Source organism: Athene noctua, chromosome 8 (genome assembly GCF_965140245.1).
Source record: "Athene noctua chromosome 8, bAthNoc1.hap1.1, whole genome shotgun sequence".
In the NCBI taxonomy this organism is placed as follows: domain Eukaryota; kingdom Metazoa; phylum Chordata; class Aves; order Strigiformes; family Strigidae; genus Athene; species Athene noctua.
In genome coordinates, this window is record NC_134044.1 from 20,756,890 (window position 1) to 20,783,741 (window position 26,852).

At 45.5% G+C, this 26,852-nt stretch overlaps 1 long non-coding RNA gene across 1 annotated transcript in view; it reads right to left on the bottom strand.

The window, feature by feature from the left end:
• Positions 1 to 20,019: 20,019 nt before the first annotated feature.
• The window catches only part of LOC141963247 (uncharacterized), a 36,498-nt gene continuing 29,665 nt past the window's right edge, over positions 20,020 to 26,852 (bottom strand). Inside the window, exons 2-3 of the long non-coding RNA XR_012634071.1 lie at positions 21,477 to 21,643; positions 20,020 to 20,486 (exon numbers count right to left, since the gene is read on the bottom strand). This is a non-coding gene — a long non-coding RNA (uncharacterized LOC141963247). The remainder of the gene's footprint in view (positions 20,487 to 21,476; positions 21,644 to 26,852) is intronic.

Sequence of the window (26,852 nt, forward strand, 5' to 3'; positions counted from 1 at the left end):
TTTTCAGAATATCCCTAGGACTCCTAAAACCACTCACCATTTCAGTGCTAACACAAACCACTGTTATACTTCTCTGTACTCAGCAAGATGCAGTGTGGTGGTTAAGAAAATATTTATTATCAAAGCAACAAACTTTGCTTTATTCTACTTAGAGTTATGACATAGCACTGCTATCCCACATGAATATGTGTTTTCTGAGCACAGAATTAATTTTGTAGCCATTTGAAATTAAGTGCATTAATTATTTTCAACTTCAGCGTGAACTTATACATTAAACTCAATTGTTTCAAGAAAAACACTACCAGATTTAAGCACATTTGCAGGTTATGCACACAATACACCAACATTAAACAAACCACTTCCCACAGAACAGAGGTTACTGCGTATCCATCCTTCTCCTAGAGCAAAGATTTTTTTTTTCCTGTTCTCCAGAAAAAAAAAAGAAAAAAAAGCCACACAACATACCTTATAAATTATAAGAAAAAACCCATACAAATAGCAATAAAAGTAAAAAGCCTTAACGGAAGAAGAAACAACAACTGTTAGGCACCAACCAGACCCACACTGAGGGACTGCAAGCAAACAGGTAGCATGAATTTTCTACTAATAAAAACCACAGGTACATCTTATCGAACTAGGTTAAGTAGGGTATTCACTGCAGAAAGTATTTCCTATTTGCAACCTTAGCTGATGCACCAGTGAGGCCCAAGGTTTAACACCATAAGAACAAAATCTTCCCACCTGTGCTCAAGATGTTACCACCCATAATTAGAGTTTGTAAGAGGACCATGTCCTGCATCAGCCAGTGAATTGCAGTAAGCCTAAATTCATTTTGTATATGGGCAATCTCAGTGTTATGAGACACAGCTTGAGTGGCTCCAGCTCTGATAACGTCAGAAGCCACGTCCCCAGTGAGCTGATGCTGCACCTTCACTGGGAGCTGCTGCTATTTGAGATGAAGGGCAGCCACAAATGCTGCAGTTCAAGCACCCCATATTTGTGAAAAGTAGATTTAGATGAAAAAATATGGACAAGAATTGTCAGAGCATGGGCACATGTTTCAGCACCCACCCCACCTGAGAGTGACCTCCTTAAATGCGGTGGACTGAAAAAAAGTCAAGACTGCAGACATTGGTCCATGTAGTCAATGGTATTATAGAAGTACTGAGCAGCTGAGACTACCCATCAAAATCTCCTGCTACAGAACAGCTCTGTCTTTGTACAAAGTTAAAAAAAAAAAATAAAGATCAGCAGACAAGGCTTGATAAAAATGGAGGTGTGAGGCACAAACCTCCTTCTATGCAGCAAATGACTCTGTCTGGTACCCACTGACCTTGTGCTTCACCTGAAGTAACTGGATTGCTCAAACTTCAGGACCACTGCACTGAAGTGGCAGAGTTTAAACCAACAGGATATGGCTAAGATATATCCTAGCAGCACCATGGCAATTTTCCTCAGCTGGTAACTGGTAAGGCAGGGCTTGTAGGGTTTCCACACCCACAGAGGAGGATGTGCAGGTGATCCAGTTGCTGGTCAAGGCCAGAAAAGATCTCCTGATAGCTACAGACATACTGCTCATTTCTAATACTTTCTTTCTAGAAAAAAAAAATGTGTTTTGTCTTTTTTTCAGCAGCATCAGATGCTTATATAAATTGCTGATAAAAAATTCAAGATGCATTTAAGCCACATTAAATGCACTGTGCCTATTCTGTGAGGATTTCAGGCTATATTTTTATTCCATCAGTCTAAAATTTAAAACTTATAGAGAACAACATAATAAAGCATTTTGGACCTGAGAGCTCTGCCAAGTGTAACATCAAATCTCCCAAAGAGTGAGGTTAGATAAAGCACCAGATACGCAGCAAATTCTTGATTGAAATAAAACACTAAACATTTCTCCTTGGCTGGCAACAGGTGAATTCACAGGATGGATTTCCTTATTCACAGAAGTTTCTTTTATAGCAAACTCACAGGTTTCCCTACCTCCCAAGAAAACTCCATCTTGCAATATGTTTAAAATGTTATCAGCCTGGAAAAAAATAACACTGTTTTAAACTGATGGGAAAGGAGCCCGCTGGCTCTAAAGTTACCATCCCTAAGTCGGGCGCTCAGTGCTGTTTGGAGCCTTTGTTCGGGGTAAATCAGCCGTCGAAAATCAGCCCTCCAGCTCACTGCCTGTGCTGCGGCGGGATGACCAGGAGGGTTTCCTGAAGCCTGGTTTGGGCGCTAATTACCTGTTCAAACACCTTGTAAATACCTGTCAGAGGAGGGAGAGCTCACCTCCCACCTGCAGGGTGGCTGGTTGGGGCTGGGGCAGCTGGGCTTCACAAGGGTCCCCCCACACTCACCCTGTGCTCCCCACAGCCAGGCCACCACAGACATCACTGAAAAAAAAATGTTTACAGCAAGGGCAGGAGTCATTTCTTCCCCACAGGGACATAGTCTTTGTCTTTTCTTCTTCCTTTCCACGCTGATGATTTCATGCACAGGGCAGATAACGTCCAAAAGGTGTTTTACAGACCCTAAAGCTGAAGGTGGAGGAAACTGCCAACAAATCCCAGTCCATATTAGCACCTCTTTCAAAGCACAAAACTCTACAGGTTGTTTTTACTGAGGACTCCTATTCACCACGATGGTTAAAATCTACCAGTCCTAAACCTAATCAGCCTGAAGAGCGTGGGGAAGGTGAGCATGACTCCACGGCACTGCGGAGACACTGGAAAGGGAATTTATTTCCCAAACAAACATTCAAGAAACTAATGTAATGTCCCACAGGCCTTTGTTCCTTTTTCTTACACCCTCAGAAAATAATATAGAGATCCTTTGAAAAAGATTAATGAAAAAAAGTTTTATGATAATCATTGGGAGTTTTTACTGGCACAGCAGGGAAGGTCATGGGGGTTGTGTAAGTGCCTGTGCATCAGCCAACACACAGGGTGGCTTGGCTGTGCTGTGCTCCTCACCCGGACATTGAAATAAACTGCCCAGGGGCTCTTTCCTGGGGAAAAAGGTTTATTTTTTTCATCAATAGAGCACCCAGATGCTCGGGAGGCCTTTGGCGGCAGCACCCCCTCCCTGCCTGGGAGCGGAGGTGAGTTCAGTCTGTATGTGGCACTGTGGTATAAGTGACCACTGTTGTGAAGCAAGGAGGAGGGAAAAAAAAAAAAAAAAAAGGAAAAAAAAAAAAAAAAGCTTAAAATTTTGCAAGAGAAAACAATCCTCCTGCGGACAGCGGTAAATAAAATAACAGCAGTGGGGTGATTTGCAACCATGTAACGGGCTTTTGTCTAGGCCTATTTCTCTCTGCCTTGAGGGTTTCTGTGTTCCCTCTCTGCAGGATCCCAATGTTTCGCCCTCCGGCTACAAAGGCTGAGGGCTGCAGCCCCTCCCCCGGCTGCTCACCCCCAATCTGCCCATGCTGCGCCTCCCCTCCAGCAGCCTGAAGGGCTCCGGGGGGGTGCAGGGCACTGCAATTTAGGATTTCTGTAGTACTGGTTGAATTTTCCAGAGTGCTGGTCTAGGACTTGCCAGGTTTAAAAATAGCTTTTACTCATCTTTTTAACTCTTTTTTCCCCTGAGTTTACATTAAGTCCGTTGGGCATTTTGTTTCCCTGTAGGAAAGTTAGGAGTATTTATAAGTCTAATTAGAGGCATTTATAAGAGTGATTAGTGTGAAGCATCAGCTGCTGGCGGCTTTCTCTGTGTGTGTGTGTGTGTGTGTGTGTTCACACATGGATGCAACACTACAGTTTACAATTTGTTCCTCTGCCTGAAAGCTGTGAAATGCCCTTAATTCCCCCGGCGCTGATGGCAGCAGCGGGCACTGCCTGGCTCCGTGCGGGGGCTCAGCACCGCACAGGATTGCAGCCCTGGGTAGCGCCTGGGTTTGCACTGGTTGTGCCTCTGTATCTTCATGCAGTGATGTAGGAGAAAGTGGCTGAAGAAAAAAAAAAAAAAAAACCAAAACAAACCAAAAACTAAAAGGAATAAAAAGGATATATTTGCTGAAAGCTGCTGTTTGACTCCTAGGGACAGAGACTAACACGGCCCCCATTCCTGCCTACCCATGGGCTGCCTTGCAGCCTCTCATCTCACAGATGCAACGGGTATTTCTCTCTTCTTTTTTGCTGCTGTGCATTAACTGCATCCTCACACTCCATGGATGTGTTTTTGCAGCACAGTTGTCCCTCGGAGAAGAGGCTCCCACAGGATCTGCTTTGGAGAGCAAAACCAGCTGAAAGCAAACTCAAACAGCAACGTGGGGCTGGGTGAGCGGCTGTCCTGGAGCGAGGGAAGCTCTGGGACCAGACATGCCACAGCCACACCACTGAACATTCCCCTGTGCTTTTGCAGAGCTGTGCTCAGCCCCGGGTTACCGAGCCGTGTCCCTGCAAGGCCCACCCTGCGTCCATGGCTGCTTCTCTGGGCCCTGTTCGCCGGCATGCCCACGGCAGGGAGATGGCTGGCAGCAGGGAGGGCGGCTGGTGTGGCAGAGGGTGCTTCCCAAAGAGCCAGCCCGCGAACCTCCATGCTGCCAGCCCCGAGCCACGCCGATGGGCAGGACTGCTGTAGGCATGAGGCAGCCCCACAGGTTGCTCTGGAGCTGGTGAGCACCCACCAAGCACCTCAGCAACCCAGGAACCTCAGCCCAACCACCAGCCTGGGCACCGGGATCCCGTGCTGGCACGAGCAAAACCGCATCTGAGAAGATGTTGAGCCGTGTGTAAGCGCTCACAGGCACAGGACCTCAGCACTGTCCATCTCTTAGGCCTACAGGGACAAGTGCTTGTGCCCTTGCGTCTCCCTTAAACCAGTGACAACCCCACAGGTGCCTGCTGCCAGCCGGGAGAACTGGAGCAGGGCTGGCTGCCTGCAGAAACGCCTCAAGTCACAGTTGCTTAAGTCTTGCGGCAAGTCCTACAAGTTCAGGTCCTCCTCGACCAGGGATTTATTTTTTCTAGTCATCATATAAACAGAATTAAAAGGTCAGTGCTGCCCCCACACGCTTACAAAAGCTTTTGGCTGGAATGGCTTTAGAAAGATAGGGAGATATGGAGGGAATACTTTAATAATATATTAGTTCTGCATAACTGTGGTCAGCTTCCCTGTCACAAAACAAACAAAGAAAAAACTTCCCTTGATTTCTGCTTAAAAAAACTTATGAGAAAAATATTCAGATTTGCCCACGTCGATTTCACAGCTGTGTTTAAAGCAATTTCTGCAAAACCAGTTTGTAGTACAGTTACTCTAGCCCTTAGGGATGGTTTAGCTTGATTTTTTTATTTTAGGGAGGCATTGATAACTTGATGGTCCCCTCAAAATCAACTACAAAACAATCTTCTTTTCACATAGCCCACATGTGTCTAGCCCATGTAGCCCATATAATGCACATGGTGATTTTTCTGAGGGCAGACTTTTCCTTGCTTTTTTTTTTTTTTTTTTTTAATCTCTGTCCACGTCTGCACAGCCACAGAAAGGCTCATGCAAACTGAAAGTTGAAACACAAAGCAGAGGAGTTACAATGAACTCACTCCAAGTAGTACCAAGTGACCATGTGAAGCAGTGTACAAAAAACCAAGCTATTTTTCTCTCTAATCTTTTCAGCATCAGGGATGTTAAGGTATCCTTCCTGGTAGGGGGTGAGACTCAGATGTCATGCTGAAGAATGATGTGTATGTCCCTTTAAAAACTTTGAATAGAAACTAGTTTAAATTTGAATCTAAAAAGAAAAAGTGAGCTGGTTTCAACCTGGAACTGGCCGTTTCATGCAACATTTCCGTCAGGAAAAGAACGGTTTCTTTTAAATCTAAATGTTGCTTTTGATTATTTGCAGTTGCAAAAGGTTAAAAACGCTGCTTTATTTTCTTAGCACAGACTGTTCATTTCACTCCAGAATTAGAGCAGCAAGAGCCAGACCCTGCAATGGGGTGGAGATGTTGCCTGGGAATCTCCTGTATTTCTGGCTCAGTTTGACCCTGTGCACCAAAACCAGGCCCCACAGCTGATAAACTTACTTCACAAAAGCGATGTTTGCCCCAGACACCCCCCCCCACACACACACACACACACATGCAGGTGGGACAGTGCAGACAGGACATGGGCTGGTGCAGGCCACCACTGCCCACCCGATCTCAGTGACAATGAGGGGCTTCACCAGCTCCAGTCTGCCCAAACAGCCCGGAGGGTGCCCCTGGGGTCCCCATGGGGCTTCAGCAGGTGGCAGCCTCAGCGGTCCCGCTGCTCTAACCCCGCACCGAACCAAGCCTGTGGCCGAGCTGGCAGAAAGCCATCCCCTTGTTCTGTCGACGGGGTTTGGGATGGGAAGGTGCTGCAAGGGAAGATGGAGGGCAGGATGGGAAGGTGCCATGAGGGATGAGGGCACAGGGAGCTGCAGGCAGTAGGGTATTGCAGAAACCCCCCATTACATCACACTGGGCTCCCATGAAAGCTCAGCCTAGGCAGAAGGAATAAACAAAGCTCCACCTTGCCCTCTAACATTGACCATGTCATTTGCTGGGCCCAGTTTTTGTCCATGTACAAAATCCCCTTACAGGGTCACAATATAGCAGTGTATGAAGTACCAGCCAGGTTTCCTCTTTGCACATGAAAAACTAAGTTACATCTTTCAGGAGAATTTTTTTTTTTCCATGCAAGAGGGTTCAGCTTTCACATGAAGCTTGCAAAACTTTCTTTGTCCAATTCTCTGTACATATTTTTTTGCAGTTCACAAAGGAAACTTTGCCACAAAAAATTTCATTCAGTCTTTATTTTAGGCTTTGCTGGAGACTCATTTGAATGCATCCCCTAAACAAACCATTCTTCTTGCCCAGGCTTCTTTAGGCTTTACATGTCCTGAATATACAATCTACCAACTGGGACACAGGTATCTTAGGGCTTTAGCAAAAAAAAAATTATATCAAAATTCAAATCATTGAACTCAGAGAGTAGCAAGACCAGCAGTGGGGCTGTAGAATATTGACTTGTAGGAACAATCGAACTTTTGATCCCACTTTCCTTAATTAGCTTCGTAACATGAGATTGGGTACCAAAATCATAACTAGAAATATATAAATGTCATAAAAACACAAAAGCTAATACAAAAATATTTTAATGTTTTCTGATCAGAAGTTCCATTTTTAGAAATATAACAAATACAAATGGCACCCTTTGTAAACATCTTCCCTCAAATCCTTTGAAATGTCAATGTAGATTTTAAATACATTTTCATGAAGAAAACAATGTAGAAAAAGAACAAATAGTTACAACACATTTGAGAAAAGTCCTGAAACTAGTTTTAAAAGGACATGACCTTATGATAAAAATACATCTGGAAGAATGGCATTTTTGGTTTCTTTAACAACCCTGAAATTTTCCTAGCAGGAAAGCTGGATGGGCACTCTCCGTACCATCCCTCATTAATTTCAATTATTAGTTTGTTTGCCATTAGGTAATAGATGTGAGGTATATACAGCCAGTGGAAGTTCTGAAAAAGGTATATTAAATATCAGAAGGAAAATGAGCAAGATTATATAAAATGGAGCCTGATCCTGCTAACCCTTGCTCCTCCAAGCAATCCTCTTTCTTTTCTACTTACTGTACAGTGTAAAAGCTTCAGGATTAAGTGAGATCTTGGAACTATAATTCCATTTATTTGGAGAGGCAAATGTGCCTTTTGCTCCATATAAATGTTTTCATTTGAAAGGAGGTTGTCAAGTCTGAAAGCATATTAAATTCTCATTTAGAAGAAACTTCGTGCACACTTTCCCACAGGCCAGGGGGCTGTGCAGAGCTGTAGGGATGGGGTGGATCTCAGTAACTCCAGCACCCAGACCAGCCCCAGAGCTGCTCTCCCCAGCCCCGGTCACCATGTGTCCGGCAGCCGGACGAGCAAACACCCACAGCACTCACGCGCCTGGATGCACGTGATGGATGTGGATGCAACACTGCCAGAGACCCCTCGGATGTTCAACACCTGCAGGAACTCCAGGGGCTCCTGCTGACGTGCTGCACCCCAAGAGCCCGGCTGGCCCCAGTGCAACCCCTTCGCCACCAAAGTCGCTTCTGCTCCAAGTCAGCAGTGGGAAAAGAGCTCTTGGAATTCAGCAGCACATCCTCAACTGTCACAAGGCTGGTGGGGTGCTGACAGCGCTGCAACGCGTTACGCTTGCTTGGGATGGGAAAGAGCAGCTCATGAAATAAGCAGCAGGCACCACACAAAACCAGTCTGCCATACACTTAAAGTTTATGTTAAGTCATCCATCACTGAAACTTCGACGAAAACAAGCATGCCAGCAACAGTCCATGCATGCACACATGTATGTGCACACAGATCCACACAGAATTCGCTGTTTAATTTTATACAGGTTTCATTTCCTCTTGAGTTATCTCCTGTAGACAGAAAAGACAGAACAGTGTAATTTACTGTTCACAACAGTTTTCATACATGTTACCAACAACAAGAAATCATAGCAACCTGTAGCCTCTTTTTCACCTGTGTTAGTAAACAGCTAACTCTGAGCATACATTTTTTGCTTTGCTTTTTGCAAGCCTCAGGTCTGAGTTTTGTTACATTTTTAAAATTGCATCAGAGATGTAATTTCTCTGCAAGAAAGAGCCAAATCATCCTTTAAGAGTCATTCTTAATTAAATAGCATCATATATAGTTCCCTGCAAAGGACTAAAAATATCCTGCTCTGATTAGCCTTTTTTTTTTTTACATTTCATCCAGCTCAGGAGTACTGCAAAATAAGTCAGCAGTTGTCAGCCTTTCACAAATAATATACTTTCTAAAAGGAGAGTTTTTATAATAGTTTGGATTCAGCTAATGGATATCATTGATTCATATATCCTTTTTTTAGAGAAAACTGGATTGAGCCATTAAATAACCCAAAATAAGTAATTTTTTTATTCCCAAATTACTTACCTGCTTCTCTTAATAGAACACTGAGGCACATTTTGCCTCAGTTCAATATGAACCAATTAATTTCCCCCAATTTCAGTTGGCTAGATATGAAAATCTCAGTATTTACTCAGATTTTTTCAATGTCTTAAGTGTAAGAAGAGAGTTGGGTTACTCATCTTTACCTCTGTCAAAGAACAGTTAGAATACAGCCCTTCTAGCAGAACACTATGATAATATAAAAGCAATAACTGATTCCCAGGAAATTCAGGAAACATCCCTTTGTAATGATTCAAGGTATATTTGTGGAGGCATATTCTTGACTATTTTTAGCTTTTCCCACTGTCTAGCTGGTCTAATTGCTCCTTGTGTGAGTGCTCTGGCCCGGGGGTTATTTTGCAGCTCTAATTGCAAAGGGAAGGATTACATGGCTTTGCTGGTGCTGGAGGTGGGGCTCAAACCCTCCGAAAAAACTCCCTCCCCTGATTTCATACCTACACAGCACATTCACTCAGTTTGCTGGTCTCATCTATAACTTCAAATGTTTTGCTGACAGCATGATCACAGGTAGGTAACTGCTGTATGTTGCCTCCTATCAGGGGAGCAGGTCCATCCAAAAAGTGCTCTGCTTTTGATAATGGCCATGCGATATATAACATTATTTCACATGAATTGCACAAGGACCAGTATTGTCTGCTACAGACCCATCTGCTTATACAGTAAAGGTACACAACAGTGATTACCAGAGGTGTTACCTTTGTCATTTTTGTTGAGAAGTCATGGACAGATTGCCATAAAGTCCTCCTCGTTGCAACTCTAGTTGGACATCCTGAAAACAGCAAGGAGTAGTGACATCAGGTTCCGTGTTCGATATGGGCACCGATGACAGAATTTTGATTATAAATGTACCTACCCACCTACCCATCAATCTAAGTTTGGGAAATCAAAATGCCAAATTACTTTGACTTTGTAAATCACCAAAATGCCACAATCGGAACTCATAGTGCTGGACTACCTAAACTTCTCTACCTAAACTTTCAGAAGATGAGAAAACCGTTTTGAATCACAGAATCATAGAATACCAGGTTGGAAGGGACCTCGAGGATCATCTGGTCCAAGCTTTCCTGGTAAAAGCACAGTGTAGACAAGGTGGCCCACCACCCTGTCCAGCTAAATCTTAGAAGTGTCCAATGTTGGGGAATCCACCACTTCCCTGGGGGGATTATTCCAGTGGCTGATTGCTCTTATTGTGAAAAATTTTCCTCTTGTGTCCAGTTGGAATCTCTCCAGGAGTAACTTGTACCCATTACCCCTCATGTTTTCCATGGGACTCCTTGTAAAAAGGGAGTCTTCATCTTTGTAGCCACCCTTTAAACACTGGGACATGGTGATAAGGTTTCCCTTAAACCTTCTTTTCTCAAGGCTGAACAAACCCAGGCTTTCCTCATATGGCAGGTTTCCCAATCCCCTGATCACCTTTGTGGCCATTTTATGCCCAGATTTAGTTAACACCATTTGGTGGATATATACAAAGGCTCTTTGGAACATTTTTACCTCAAACCACTGGGTAACTTTACCAAGCAGCAGTTTGGCAGAAGCATCTCCCATTTCAGAGCTTAAGGCTCTGACAACTCACAGCATAGCTCCCCAACAGGTCAGGGGAGGAGAAAGAAAGATGGATCTCCTGCAGAAAAGTGGAAAACCTCAAATCTGAGACTTTGCCTTGTCTACATAAACAGTACTTGCAGTTTGGCCCAAGCCTGAATTTGTCATTTAAGTAGCCCTTGTCTATACAAATGTTAGGAGACAGTCCAAGCACCGTCACAGCCTGGCACATCACTGTGAAAAAGCAGTCACTGTCATCTCCTGCAAGAAGCAGCAGTCCTCCAGAGCAGCATCTATCTGAAAATAATTTTGTTTTCTTGTGCAATACAAACTTTAGCACAAAGGTCTGGTCTATGGGATCAGTTGTACAACACGCAATAATTTGAATTCCTGGTCTGAAATGTTCTGCGGGCAGTTGAATGGTCCAAGGCTGAGATCGTAAAGCACCAATGTAATAACAGCTATGTGATTATTAGGAACTACTGATGTCTCAACACATGCAACATCTTACATTATACTTATCAGACTCCATTTAAATTCACATGCCTACAAGCAGTTTCAGTGAGGAAATTTTATACTCACATAAACATTTACAGGAACGTGTGAAAAAACAGTAGAAATAGACAATTTTTCAGCTATTACTGATTTGAGGTTTGTTTGGGGTTTTGCCTCTTGGGAGATACAAGTTTTGAAATATTGCACCAGGCTCTAAATCACTAACAACGTTTGGGATACTTTGTTCCTCCTGCATGCCTCAGATACACATGGGTTTGCTCTGTGTCTTGTGCTTGCTCTGCAGCCCATGTGATGTTTTGTTTACTCACTGCACAAGCAGATACGTGAACAGACATTCCCCGGCCGAACGACTTGACTGAGTCCACCGCTTTCTTACGCTGGAGTCTGCAAACATTGGGCAGCCAATGTGTTCCCCTCCTCCCTGTTCAACTACCCTCTGTGTTTTGGGTTCAAAGTGAAACTATCCCAGACTCAGGGACCTCAAGAGAGCAGGACTCGGGAAACACGGGGAGAGACATCGAGGGCACGAGCGTATTATCAGAAAGAATTTGAGTGCTCCCAGCAGCCCAGCAGCAAATTAGAAAGTTTTGGCTCCCAAGAATGAGTTGTGTTGTTTGTTCCTGCATACTGCAGCTGCTCGTCCCTCTCCCTCCCCACCCCCCCTCCTTTGGGTGGTTTATTACACACAAGCTACTAATGAATGGGAGCCGCTGTTTTACAGTACACCACACTTACAGGACTTATCTCTAGGCCTACCACAGATCTGACTGATCAACAGCAGGGCACCACCATCATAATTCTTCCTAGAAACAGGAGGATAAAAAGGGGTTTGTTGGAGGTTGGCTGTGTCTGCAGAGAATCCTGCCTGCAGGGCCTGCTGATGCCATCGCTAGCTGCTATGGTCTTTGGCCTAATAAGGTACAGAAACAAAGATTGTTCACTTGTTCAAGAATACTAAAGTACCCAAGTGACGGAAAGTGGAGGCAGCAGGGCACACATCCAAGTGGGATTAAGGCCACAAGTGCAACGTTACAGGACTGACTGGGTGGCAGAGGGAATATCTGCCTCTAAAAAAAAAATACAGTTCAAACATAATTTATAACATGTCACTCACAGTCAGAGGTGGCTGTCATTAAGAGTTAAATGTTGCACTGTGTTCAACTTATTCTGATAAGAATTCTCTAAGCTGCTTATGTGTTATCATAACTCATGAGTAACCAGAGCGCAGGCATGGGGGCAGGGGGGAGTCTCTCTGGGACAGGATGGAACCCGGGCTGGGAGGCAAAAACACAGGAGCAGAGCTGGACTGCTGGTACCTCAGCATAGTGTGCCCACGGTCTGTGTACTCCAAGGACTCTGCAGTGAGTTTTAGAACCTGCCAAGCCCATAATACTTGTCAAGGTCCAAACTCTACTGTAACAGATGCACCTTTTGTACTTTTATGCACTTCTCCCAGCTAGGGAGCCAAGCAGTAACACCGAGATGGTATAAAATGGTGCGGTCAACCTCTGTTCAACTGGACCCAAGAACAGCCAGAGAAGGTCTGGGTACAGTAAGGCTGTCTATGGAGGATGAATTCACCATAGCTGGGAGGCTTAAGCATTGGCATCGGAGGAGGAAAAAGTGACCGGTGTAGCCAAATAAAAAGCCCTTAAGTTAATATTGCTCACAGGAGATGGGACTGGGAACCCAACAGAAGAGCAAGGAAGCAGCTCCCTTGGGGACAATATTAAATGCTGATGACTGGCGTGGCAGATTTGAAGCAATGGGATTGTTTTCTCTGGCTTAGGGAAACCCAGCAACAGACCCCACTGAAGTTCAAGGAGCTAGATCAGGCCAAATCCCACTAAAATTTACAGGCTTATTAAGGAAATCTTTCCCTACAATATTCCCCCTACCTTGTTTTGAGTGTAAAGGGAAAAACCTGTGTGGAATAAGAGGAATCAGGAGTCATAGGAGCCTGTCCATTTTCATAGGTCTTTCAATAGCAAGACAGCTCACAGCGCAAATATCCGCTGTAATTCCTGGTAAGGAGCATTTCTCTCGTGCAACTTGTTCAGAAGGCAGCAGTTTGTTTACTCCCTGGCTTGGGCTGCCTGGATCACGTTACACCTGCTGGTGCTGCTGGTAACGTGGGAGATTGATTTTAAACTGGCACTGTTGCTTTTATAAAGCCTTTAATGTCATAGGCTTTGGCTATGTTTGAGATCTCACCCATCAAGCCAAGGCTTAAGGGAGTTTGGGCTGAGACATCCCAGTCCCCCATTCCCCTGTCACTCAAGTCAACAACCACGACTTTGCAGCGGTAGGTGTGGGAGAAATGTTTCAGTACTGGCTCTCTGTGCCAGAACAGCCACCCCCACCTTTACACAGTTACTGATAAAAATTTTTCCTGGTCTTTCCAACTGCATTTCTTAGTTACGCTCTTACACTGGGGCCTTGCAGTGTATCTGGCCCTGAGTGCTCTGCAAGGCACCAGAGGATGAGCCACAAATGTGAGGGTACAGGGAGTCACGAAGGACATACTATTCACTATCGGGCCCGAGAAGGCAGTGAGCAGTCTCTGCATGGCTTTGCCCTGGGTGCGAACAAGAGAGAGGGCTTCGGAGTACCGGTGGTGGAAGGTCTTCAACAGTTTCCATGCCCTCAAAGCATGGTTCCCTAGCCTGTTCTTGCTGCCTCTCTATAGCTTTCAAACTTACTCCAGTCAAGGGAGAAAGAACTCCCAAACACCCTCCCTGCTTCCCTGAAGCATCATTCTATGTTATCTGTGCCTGGGCTGGCTAAGAACCAAGGGTCTCCAGTTTGTCCACACTACTTCAGAAACACTCTAGAAAGTTCTCAATTTTCTGGGTACCGAGCTGAAACGCAAACATCCTACTGGTTACTGCAGCGCTGTTTTCGGATGGGTTTGAAGCTGACGGGTTACTCACAGCAAGCTCTTGGTATCCAGAAGTGGCTGCTTTGCGTATGCCCACGGGACGCTGCAGGACACTGCGGGCAGGGCTGCGGAGGCTACAGGGCCTGCACCCTCTCTGTGCAGACATGACGTGATGCCGAAGCGCATTTATGTCTCTGGCCTTGGCATCTCTCTCTGGGGTGTTACAGGCTTTCCAGCAGTTGATAACCACAAACCGCTGTCCTCGCGGAGACAGTTCACTGTAGCCCCCTCTCTCCATGGAGAAGTGGCAGATGAGGTGGGAGCTGCATGCATCCATCCTCCCACCCAGCCACAGCAGCAGCTGGGGCATACCTCCACGTGGGAGGTGAACACACGGAAACCTGTTTGTGTGTGTGTGCCCCCACGGCGGGATGCATTTGCCTTTTGTGCAGCCTTAAAAAGGTGCATGTTTAAATACATTTGTCTGAATGGAAGTTACGGTAAACAATCACATTTTAACAAATAAAAGTTAAAAATAGATGTAACTGATCTGTGAAGACGTGTTTTACCCAGCTCTGACTTCTGTTGGATACCTGAGTAGAGACGGGTAGTAGATTAACTATGCGGCTGCAGAGACCATAAGGGCTTGCAGAGGAACAATTAGTCCAGAATTTGCATTTTATAAAATTGAACCTTTTATAAAACTTACAGTACAGCTAATGACAAAGATTCCTTCAAGTAAGTGTTTCCCTCTGATCTCTGTCACATGGGTTTTGTAGCATCTTGTCAGTATGTGAGAACGTGAAAGCGTGAAAGACAATTTTTCAGCAAAAATGAAACTCACTGGTTTATCTTCACCATCTGTATGGAGTGTAAACAGAGAAAAACCAAATAAATACTGAAAAATACATTTGTTTTAAATATATGTGAACAAAGAGTTTGACACATTTGCAACATGTAATACTGTTTTTAAAACATGATTTTAACCACCTGACACATTCAGTCAAATACAGAAAACTCTCCAGGTTGTATTTGCATTCTGGAAGAGCAGTTACAAAAGAAAGTGTAAGTGCAGCAAATCATTCTGAAAATAAACTGATTTGAACAAAGAATGAGTTCTTCCTGAATGGTTGCAGCACGACTGACTTTGTAGTATTACTTGAAAAAGCTGCAAGTATCTTATTTTTCCCCATAAAAGAGACCCACTTTGGGAAGGACAAGACCGACAGTTTGGTCTACGCTCCAAGAAACCATAAGATGTAAACATTTCTAAGAGCACAACATTTTCAGTTAGGCCTCTTTTTTCTCCAATATTCAGTGAAATTCCTAACAGAGTTCATAGTCTTTATTTAAAAAAAAAAAATGCAGTAAACGATGGAAGAAAACCAAATCCATTTTCCAGGCAGTGACACTGCCACTTTAACAGTTTCCCACTGTACTTGGGGTTAGTTGCCAGAGAAGCCTTGTTCAGCCTATTTGGGGGCCCCATGAAATGCTGCAAGCGTTACTGAAATGAGCACTTGTCTTTTGTTGTGCTGCATGCTAGCACCATACAGTGCTGAGCTGATAAATCCACTTTTTCTAACACAAGCATTTTTCAAACAAAACTACCATGAGACTGATGAGTAATGCCAGCTTGCCAAAAAAAAAAAAAAAAAACCACCCCCCACAACCGCTGCTGACACTGACAGCTGTTAAATTCACATATTCACAAAATGAGATGGGTTACATAACTGGAAACTACAAGAGCAACTCACCGGCGAGAGGAACTGCTAAGCAAGGCGGAACGGGGGCTGGGGAAGGAATAGATCACACATTTCGATGTGCGCTGGCCCACTAATGACCATGATAAAGCTGGGCACTGCCTGGAGCACATAAAGGTTACCGGGCACTCGAGACCGTTCATCATCAGGCTGTTTGTAGTTTGTTCAGGGTTGGGGTTTTTTTTCAGCAGAACGAGAATGCTTGTGGAAAAAAATCATCAGAGCTGCTATGTATGTTATGAACACAAGGGTAATTTAAAAGCCCAGATGTCGCTACATGCAAGGCCTGAAGCCAAAGCCTGACTCTAAAAGGCGGATCAGCAAATCTTCAGCAGCCAGAAGACAGCAGTGGAGAGTGGAGAGTGTTAGGTAGAGCCAGGTTTGACAAAATCTAGGTAGCTTTTAATTTGCATCAAATCTTTCAGACATATAAAAGCACTTTGCAAAGTTGTTACTATTCTTATTTTATGGACAAAGAGCTGAGCTGTGGAGGTCTGTAACCTGCCCAAGGCAGGGCAGGAAGGCAGTGGCAGAATATCACCTGATCACCAGACCACCTGCCTTTATTTCAGTATCTATTTCTAGATTGGTTTGAAAAACTTTGACAAAAGTGTCTGATTCTGGAAGAGCCATGGGGCAGATGACAGAGGAAAGGCATCATTAAGGGCTTCTGAGAAGTGACAGGCTGTGGAGCGGGTGTAACAGCGCAGAAGAAGGAGCAGTGCAGGGAAGATGGCAATGTCTGCAGAAGCTGCCAGACCCTCACATGTTGCTGAGATTGCCAGAAATGGGGTTCTGAAGGGGATGAGCTGGAGATAAATCAAAGCAGAAAACAATGGATGTCTGTATGAATAGCAATTTAAAAATCCTGTAATTAAACCACCACTAACTTCAAGCTGAATTTTATACATCCAAAATAATCTACACCTCCATTTTTTTCTGCTCATGGCTGAATTCATTCTTGTTATATAGTTAGACATTTTTTTTATAAAAGGAATTTAACCTGGAGAAAAAACAACACATAGAAGCTTTCTTATAAGCAAGTGTGCCTGTTCATCAAACAAGAACTGAACTTGAAATGACCAACTGAATGCATAAAGTTCCACATGCTTTATCCTGTTACCTGTAATAAAGTAGGTTAATGTAAAATCAAGATGCACAGACAAATCAGGAAAAAAAAAAAAAAGAAACACAGAAATAAACGTTTTGAGAATGATGTCACCTAAGCCAGTGTGTAGGTACAGTCTGCTGCGTAGGAGAGCAGTGAAAGCATAAACAGAATACTAGATGTGCATTAAGCCCCAAGCCAAAATAGCTATGAACAAAGGCAAAGTCCAGTTGCTCTTGGAACCTTAATGTAAGGAAACATCCTTATAAAAGATGAGTGAGACAATAGCGGGTCTATAAATGACAGTCCCATAGGCAGGGAAGGATTAAGAACTTCCTATAGTTCCTAAAGTATCAACCTATATTGTAACCCTTCCACAAAGGCTGCCCTAAGTGCTTTCTCTGACTTAGTCCACCCAGAATAGGGAAAAGCATCAGAATTAGTTTGACTTTTCCTCTGCACGCCAGCCACACACACACTCAGAGTGGAGAGAAGTAAAAGGAGAAGGAAATGCAGCACTTGTTGAGGACCTTCCGCCAGCACACCTGAGAGTCCCGGCGCTCACTTGCCCTCCCTGCTGCCTCCAGAACACACAGACCTCTGCCAGCCCCGATCCAGGCTGTGGCAACGTGCCGCTTTCCAGAGCAGGGCTTCTCTGTCTCTGCGGAGCCCTGGGATTGGGGGGTTTAGATACAAGCAAACACAAACGAGGCTGAGGCTTCAATGTTCATTTATTACTTTTATTTTCTTCATTTTATTTTGAAGTGGGTTTTTTTTGGTTGTTTTGCTTGCTTGCATGAGTAATAAAGTGTGTCCATTTAACTGGGTATGTATTTAATTTGAAAACATTCTCAAAATACCTTCTAATGCCTCATGGACCACAGGCTGACACGTTCCGGTAAAGCAGACATCCTCAGAGCTTTCTGGATAGTAGATTACTCTCAGCTCTCAGATTTTCTTGCAGACTGCCACACACTCTTCTCATCAAAATTTTAATTGAAGACTATGAACATTATTATTTAATACAGTTCCACAGACCACCTGCAGCAAACTTGCCAAGGCTTCATGGATTATCAGTGATCCATAGGATAGAGGCTGGGAACCATGAGAGCCTTTGGTGATTCTGACTGTTCATCTCTAACACGGTATCAAGCCCATTCATATATATCGCTCTGTTAAAATTAAAAGAGCCTGCACTTCAGAAAATATTTCAAGGAATCAAACGAATCTGAGTGAGCACTTCACTGAGCTGAAGGGGAAGAGGAAGGCGAATAGTCCCTCTAAGTACCGCTAGCGCGTCTCCAGGCACTCCACATCCCAGGGTGCGGATGAACAACTGAACAGCATGAAGAGGTACAAAAGATGCAAGCCCAGGACCTGTTTCAAGTGACATTTGTATATTTGCTGTTGATTATAAATTCAATAGGATCTACAGAAATAAACACTAAAGAATTTGCAGCAAGTCCAAGTTCTTGAGATCCCTTTGTTGTTCCCTCTGCCAACGATTCCCCATTCCAAGCCTGAGGCTGTGGGGAAAATCTGGGGAAATTTTGATCCAAAAGTTCCAGTGGAACAGTTGTATCATCTGTTTTAGAACTGATCCCATTTGTCAGGTAGAACTGGTGCACTGGATGCTCACATTACAAAGAAGATGTAAGTATTAAAAAAAAAAAAAAAAAAAAAAAAAAAAAGCTGCTAAAGCTGCTAAAAATTCTGAAGATGCTTTTGAAAATATTGAAGATTCACCTTCCAGCTGCTCACCATTTCTATATTAATTTCTTTCTGAAAACTAAGCAAACATGCTGGTCCTCACTGAGGGCTGTAGGCTCTGTCTTGCCAAGCTTAGTCACACAAGACACTCCCCTGAACCAACACACTGGCTAATGTGAATAAATTGTTTTCAGCATAGTTCTGTTAAAAACCAATGACAGCAACAAACTATGATTAGTATTCAGAGTGGAATTAAATAGAGTGTCGCCACTGATATCTGCATGTGCAGGTCTGGGCCCTAAATTATTTTAGGGCACAGTTCTGCCCCACCCCTTCTTATTCCTGGTAATTAAGCTCCTGCCCTTCAAATAATTCCACCAGAGCAGATCATGCCAACCCTATGAGAGGTAAAACCTTGGCCAACAGGCATCCATGGATTTTGGAGGACTTTCTGCAGAGCAAGGTGTTACAGTGAGTAAAAGCTAGAGAGACTCTTGCTGTTGTAACTTACGGGACTTCTCAGCAGTACAATGATATTTAGCAGGTAGAACAGCTCAGACTCTCATCCTAACCCATATTTAATAGCCCCATCTCTGCACAGCTCCTCCAGACTCAGGGGAACTGCTCAACAGGTAAGTGACTGGGAAGAAAGACTCTCTTTTGGGACGCACAAGAAGTGTTTGGGCAAGATTCCTGCTGGAATAAATTTGCATAATTTTTCTAAGACTGGGAGCAAATATTAATGCAATTTTCTTCCTTCAGAGCAGTTTTAAAGTCACTTAAAGTCTGAGAGTGTTTTCCACCTGGGAGACTGGACTTTGCTCCTTGGTGTAGTTCCACTTACTCATCTGATGACTGCCGGCTACTCATATGAGCAATGCATGCAGAGATGAGGTTTTGTAGAAGCAGGAATAAAACACAAGAGCAAATCCGCTTGCTCGGAAGGGCAAGTTTCTAGATTTGATAACAAAATCAGACCTCTGCAGCAGCATCTCCCTCCCCCACACAGTTTGTTGCTTAAAATCTTAAAGGAAAAAATATTGTATTCTCTGTAAATATGATCTTAGCATGACCACAGTTTTCTTCTACAAAAATGCCTCACCATATTTGTGGCTTGTCTATTTGTATTACAAATCAGTAAAGGAACTAGCCTGTGCAACTCTCACACTTTCATGCCACATTATTCTGAATGTTACTTCATTTCCTACTTTAAAAATAAAATTAGACAGAATAAGAGTCTTTTGAATGTAAAAAGAATGTACATATTAGAGAAGTTATGTCCTAAAATAAACAACCCACTTTAACAAGCAGCTTCCTGGTTTTTATGATATTAAGGAAAAAAACATTCTTCATAGACATCTAGTTTAACACGTCAGTCAGCTTCATTTACAAGTTCAAAATCCAGAGGTAGATAAAATAATAGTTTGGCTTGGAATATATAAAGTGTTGATTTTTCATATATTAATGCACTGAAATACTTGATACAGTGTTGTCAGGAAAGGAAAAAAAAAAAAAAAAGTTGCCAGAGGAGTTTATTTAAGGAACAGTTACTGCTAATAAAAACTTTCCACTAACAAGGATTTTTGAAATAGTTTTTTAATATGCTTTTAATGACCTCTACTCTTCATACCTACCTCCTTGCTTCCAAAACTGTTTGTACTGTCCCCAATAACACTCAGTGGAAAGCTGTCGTTCTTGGCTAAATCCTTACTTAGGTTGGATGCTATGCCTCCGTTAGACAGGGTCACAAGGTCACAATCGATTTTGGAGGCCACCTGGAGAGTCCAGGCCGTGAACTGACTCAAAAAATTTATATCAGAGCTGGAATGGTCCACCTCCCAGGGCTCAGCCTGCGCTAACACCCCAACCGCAGGATGGAGCCTGCCAGGCCCAGCTCAGAGAGAGGCCAGAGTTGTTGACCCTGTTAGCTGACCTCTTCAAACTTCAGGAGAATTTTTCTGGCAGTTACCACGGTGACTGGGCACTCCAAGCTTATCCTTCTTACTGAAAAAAAAAAAAAAAAAAAAAAATTAAGAGGAAAAAAAATGTTAAAACCTACCTTGCAGGGATGTCTATCAAGAATCAAATACGTAAATGTTTTAATTGTTTGTTTCTCTCCTTGGGCTGCCCTGGTTTTAACTGCTACATCCGAAGTGAACATCAAGAAAGCAGTTTGGTGAAAAACATTTTTGACTTCTGAAACAGTAATGTTCAGTGGCTTTAACGAGTAGCGTTTCTGGTATCTGCCTGTGATCGCAAATGACACACTAAGAGGTTTATTGTGAAATAAAATTTATTTTTCTTTCACTATCTGACTCCAAGTTATTACCATTCCTTATCAAATTCTAAACAAACTGAGAAAAGGCTCAGGGAAGGATTGCATGCTGCCTTCAGCTTTTTTCCTTTTAAAAACTAGCGGCTTGATGAAACATTAAGTATGCAGCAATACGTTGCTTGGGTCTCTTAAGAAGAGACTGCGTAACCCATTTAATGTACCATGAAATATTATTTCAGAGGAAAAGAAAAAAAAAAAAAGAAAAGTTGTCAGACATCGTTACTGTTGTTTTTTTCAGGCACTTTGAACACTAATCATTTCACACATAAAATTTACCAGGTAAGCAAGGTCTCGTGATGCTGACAGAAAACGCTTGAAACACATCAAGGGATCAGAGCGCACTAAGTAAACAAGAAAACAAAATGCACTCTTCATTTCTAAAACAATAAGAGGAAAACTGGTGCTTCTTAATTTCAGAGCAATCACATACTATATACAAAGCTTTTATGTAAATTTTCCTCGTGCTCCTATACTTGAAATAGCATCTTGCGAAAGGGAGCACTGAAGAGTACACTGCGTTACAGCTGGAAAAATCCTACTTAAGGGCTCCTGATAGCAAACTGTCAATCAGAATTCCCCGTTTGTTATGAACTGCTCATTTCTGGAGTACAGCTAAACAGAGGTTTAATGATTGAAAGTTTAATGGCATTTTGTCTCACACATGGTTTTGAAGTATCTTCTGTTGTTTGAAGAGTTAAATATGAATATTCAAATTGCTGCTCAGCTACTGCTCTGCGCTCCTCCTGGGCTTCTCCAGTGGCAGTGCTGAAATGGCAGAGTGGACCGAGCTGCTGAGTTGCCTCTCACAGGGGGGATCCTGCAGATCCTATGGGTGAAAAAAATAAAGCAGGAGATTTGGGTATGAAAAGCAAGAAGCACATAGGCAATCTTTTGCCCCAGATTTATATTTCATTTCTGCTGGAAGGATGAGAAAAAGGCGGGCCAGCGTATGTGTATTAACAAACATTTTTTTTAAAGTGAATAGAGGCATGGTAAAGGACTCTTTCTCCTTTCAAAACTGGTTCAATTGCTTTGAAATATCATACGCCTCAATGCTAAATAGATACATAGACACATGATAATATTATTTAGCAATTTTGAATTAAGCATGAAAACAATTTAAATTAAAAACACTTAAAGATTGTTTTCCTATTATTAGGGATGTGTTAGAAAAAGGCTAAGCCTCTCATTAAGAGATGAATTTTTTCATTTGTGTTTTTATTATGGCTATACAAGATGGTTTATGTTTTCTCTTTTTTTTTCTGCATGGAATAATGTAAATTGAAACAGTCAGGTGACTGATTAATAGGCTAGTGGGAAGAAAAGAAGTGTTTGTTGCATTTTATTTTAGTTTTTGCATCCTTTTTGAAAAACACGGTACATATAAGCATGTGCCTTTCAATTAGATAGCATGATTTATGAAGTCATGCTCAGGGCTAGCCAGGTTGTTGACTCAGATTAGAGCTATGATGCCAGCTCATTCCCTGGTGACAAACACTGACTGTCCTTCCCGCAGCCAGGCACCCCTGGCAGCCTTATGAAAAGACCTTGTGGTTGGCAGAGCCCTGAGCAGGAAATGAGGTCCTCTCCGGTTTGGGACAGAGATGACTGGAGTTACAGAAAGCTGTAAAGCAAAATCAGCATCTCCTGAGTCACAGACTTTAAGTTCTTGGGGACCCCGCAGTTCCTGGCGTGACCTGGCCCACCAGCGCTGCGTTGCCTGTGCTCCCTCCAGCCTCCCACGGACTTCCCAGGGGAGCCCTGCAAACTGCGAGTCCATCATGAGAAGGAGGGAGCGATTTCACGTGGGAGAGGGGAAGCGAGGGCGCTGCGGTCCCCCCCCTCCTCCCCACACGCCCCAGCCTGGTCCTGGTGCTCAGCACTCTCCCAAGGGAACGCCTTTCTCCCTCATCCCTACCAGAGAATTTTTGGCACATCAGTTGGTGTTTATCTAATGATATTACAACAAGGCATTTATCTCGCCTATGGCTTGGGGACCTTTTGTGCGGCCTACCCTCTTCTAGGAATTTCACATATAAATCACTGGAAAGCAGGGTTATCTTTAAGACCTAGTGGGAAGCTGTATGCTGGATTTGCCTCATTGCATATAGACAGTTGCAGCCCACAGAGCATCTTGTTTCATAGGTACTACAGCAACCTAGACACCTGGACCTAAAACGGGGGAACTTGGCCATCTGTTTCAAAGATCTCAGCCGGCAAGTGAGCCCCTGGAAAGAGGTTAGAAACTCTTACTGAATTAATGGAGAAGGACTCCCTGATGCTCTCTGTGTAACACTTCCAGTCTGAATTCCCTCAATGCAATCGAAACAATAATATTTAGACCATTTGGGGCTGAGATTATTGCTCTAATAAATTGTTTTTTTATTGGTTCATTGTGGCAAATAAGCCCCCGATTGATTTTTCTGCTAATCAGCATGGAGAATGCATTCCGCCGTAATTAAATCCTGTGTAACTGGGCACTCTGTGTTCGCTTGTCTCTTAGCTTGCGGTGGTATGAGATACAGTACATCAAACGCTATACTGTACACGACAGGCACCCTGCCAGCCCGGGGAACGATTATGCCAGCCCGCCTTTAGCGCGCTTGCAGATGAGTGTGGCTGGAGCACGTATGGAGCAGCGCGCGGCGCTTGGGAGACTAGTAAAGTTACTGGAGGAGGAAGATGGCCAGAGATAAGGTCTTTTCTCTCGAGGAAGGTCTGACCCTCCTCTCTCAGAAGGCTGCGGGAGGCGCGGGGCCGCTTCCCCCCACCCCGACTCGGCTGCCCCCGCCGCGGCTCCGCTCCGCCGCCCGTGGGGCCTGGCCCCACGCCCCCACCCCCCGCCGGGGCTCCGGCCGGGCCGCCCGGGGCCGGCGGCTCCCCTGGGCGGCGGGAGCGCGGCCGGGCTGCCAGGCGGGCAGTTTTGAAGAGTCGATCTTCATAATACAAATCCCCCGGCTTCGCCTCCCCGCCAGCGGCGCGAGCCAGCTTTTTAATTGAATCCCGGGGATTTGGCCGCTGCCGAAAGCCCCGGTTCGGGCCCCAGCGCCGTGGGTCCTGTGTCCCCCCCGTCCCACCCCCCCCGCTCCCGGGAACGGGGCCGTCTCTCGAGGGTTGATCTCTCGCCTCCACAACCGAGGAGGGGGGGAGGTGGGGGACGACGACTTCGGGGGCCCCCAAGCACCTCGGGAGCAGAGATGGGCCGCGGGCTCCTCGCACCCGCGCGCGGCGAGCGGGGATGGGGGCGCCGGAGGGCCCGGGGGGGGGGCAGCTGGCAGGGCCGCGGCGAGCTCCTGCCTGCGCCCGCCCATCCCCCGGACAGCGCTTTAGGGGGGGCTCAGGCCGGATCCTGCCCGTTCTATACGTTAATGCTCTTTTCTCTCCGGCTGCAGGGAAGCAGGCCAGCGGATAATTACCCCTCACTGCAATCCGCAGAGCTGGCCTAATCCGAAAGCTCAAGTGCCCGTAAGTAAAACTTCAGGAAAAGTTATTGAAACTGACAAATACAGGGTGACAAATAATCAATAAAAGCCCAGTCCCACATCCTTTATTGTTTCCAGGCACTAACAGAAAGTAATGAAACCTCGGCGAGGACGGGGGAGGGAGCAGCAGGGCCCGGGAGCTGGGCTGGCTCCTGGAAAACCCCCAGTTAAAGAAGCCAAGGGAAGGGCCCGACAGTAGAAGGGGGCCGGTCTCGTCCCCATGTGAGAGAGGAAAATGCCCCCCCCCGTTCCCCAGCCCCTCCTGCCGCCCGGTGGCTGGGCCGGGGCGCTCCGTCGGGGGGAGCCCGAAAGGCGCCGGGAGCTGCTGCCCGGCCCCCGCGGCCGGTGACCCCCCGGAGCCCAACCGCACCCCGCACCCGCCTCGGCCCACGCCAGTCCTTCGTGAACCCGCACAAAACCCCAAGCGCCGTAATCTGCCTCCTAAAATACAGAACGTGTCTGGACACCGAACGCGCTGCTTCTAATCAGCGTTTCGGCCCGGGATTTTCCACGCCGCAGTTTCTGAAGTTTCAGCGACGGACGCTGGGCAAGATAAATCCGTGCTGTCGTTTCTCTCCCTTTCTGTCTCTCCGAATTAAGTTCTGATCTATCAGTTTAAACACTGGCCAGAAAGTTGATTCACTTTCTGTTAGGATTTCGGGTTAAACCGGGGGCTCCTCCAGTGTCTTTAAGCTTTTGAGCTGTGTAAATGAACTGCAGTGTCACATAATCGATAGGGAAAACTCAGCTGTCACAGATCCGAAAGCAGCCTCCTGCCACAGCAATAACGTGATTTGGCATTTCAAAGTTTGGAAACGTGCTGTCTGCGCGTCCAGGGCCCGGGGAGGAAGAGCTGAGCAGAGGGACGGGGGTGATGCGCTGGGGCGGGCCGAGGGTGGGGGGGTGTGTTTGGGGGGGGCCGGCGGCCCCCAGCCCCGGCGCCCCGCACCGCGGCACCCGCCGCCGCTCCCTCCCTCCCTGCCACACGCTGCGAAAGTTGTTTCCCAACTTTGGCGTTTGGGGAGGGTTGACCCAGAACAAATCTCTGTGTCTCGGTGGCCTTTCCAAAGCGGCCGTGCCCCCCCCACCCCCCGCCCCGAGCCTGCGGGACGTGCCCATCTGGAGCAACGCACCGTGAGAGCAACTGTGCCGCGCACAGCCACAGCGGCCATCAGTCACTAAAAGCCACACGCTTCAGTGGGCCGGGGATAAAACGAGGTCCTGGTGACGCCTGGTTAAACCACTGACCCTCTTGCGAGGGCTGGAAAAGGGGGAAAGGCGACCCCCTCCCGGCAAGCACAACTTTGGGGGGGGGGGGTGTTCGTGCCGGGCGATCCCTGCAGCGGCCGTGCCCCTCTCACCAGAGCTGGCAGCGCTGTGCTGGGGGTGGGGGGTGGGGGGGGTGTCAGCTCTGCCGTTTTGGGGTGTCCCGAGGGGAGAGGGTGCCCTGGGCTGAGCCCCCCGGCCCGGCCGAGCCCCTGGGCCACGATGCTGCACGGGGCAGCCAGGTGGGGGTGCGGGGGAAGCCGCGGCAGCCTGTGTAGGCACAGATTTCCCACCGAAACGTTTGTTTTTATATCAGCTTGGGTGGAAAAAAATCAACCTGTGGTCAGGGCGTGCTCTAAGTTGTGGGGTAATCGCTGCCCTCGGCCCCCCGTCCCTCTGCACACCCTGGTTTATCCATACACACAGGCACACGTGCAGGAAAACAATTTACACAGCATGTTCAGATGCTTTCTGGAAGGGGAGGGTTTTAGCTTCAAATTAGGAAGCTCTCTCAGATGAACGATAAATTTCTCTTTGGTCAGGCTACAGTGTTTGATCGTATCTTTGTGGTTTTGTCCCCACCACAAAGGGACCCAGAGGCTGAAGCAAGAAATAGGATTTCAGATAGTTTGATTTGACATAAGGAAACTGTTGCGTTTGTAATATTATAACACTCTGAAGGGGAAAAATGAAACCTCTGCAGCTGAGACAAGGAGTGTGCTTAAGTACCACTACGTTTCAATCCCCATTTGGATATAATTTAAGACTCCTCTGGCTTACAGTAATATACTCTCCAACCTTGAGGCTATCCAAAAGGGGGGATTTAATGAGGCCCAGTTTATACACTTATATAATTTAGAGGTTTCGCTGTAGCTGTAAAATGACAATTGGTACATGTGTAGTGCAAAGGAGCTGAAATCCCATCCAGGGACCAAGTTGGTTATTTCTGAAGGAGCTGTCATTTCCAGCAGGGGGGACACAATGAGAAGGCCAGAAGCGATGGAGCTCTGATCTCCACCAAGGAGAGATAACCACCTGATTAAAATAGGCCTCTTGTTCCCTCGTTACTCGATCGTCGTGTGAACTTACCTTATTTACAATTATAGGCAATGAGTGAGTCGCCAAGACTGCAAAACACCTATAGCTTTGGGTTTACCCCTCCCTTTGTTATCAGGACCATCTCTTGGACAGATTTCTGGACCACTCATAACAAGGGAGCACAGAAACGCTCCCAGGGACAGAGGGGATGCGTACGTTTGAACCATATATACGAGCGCAGCATGTACA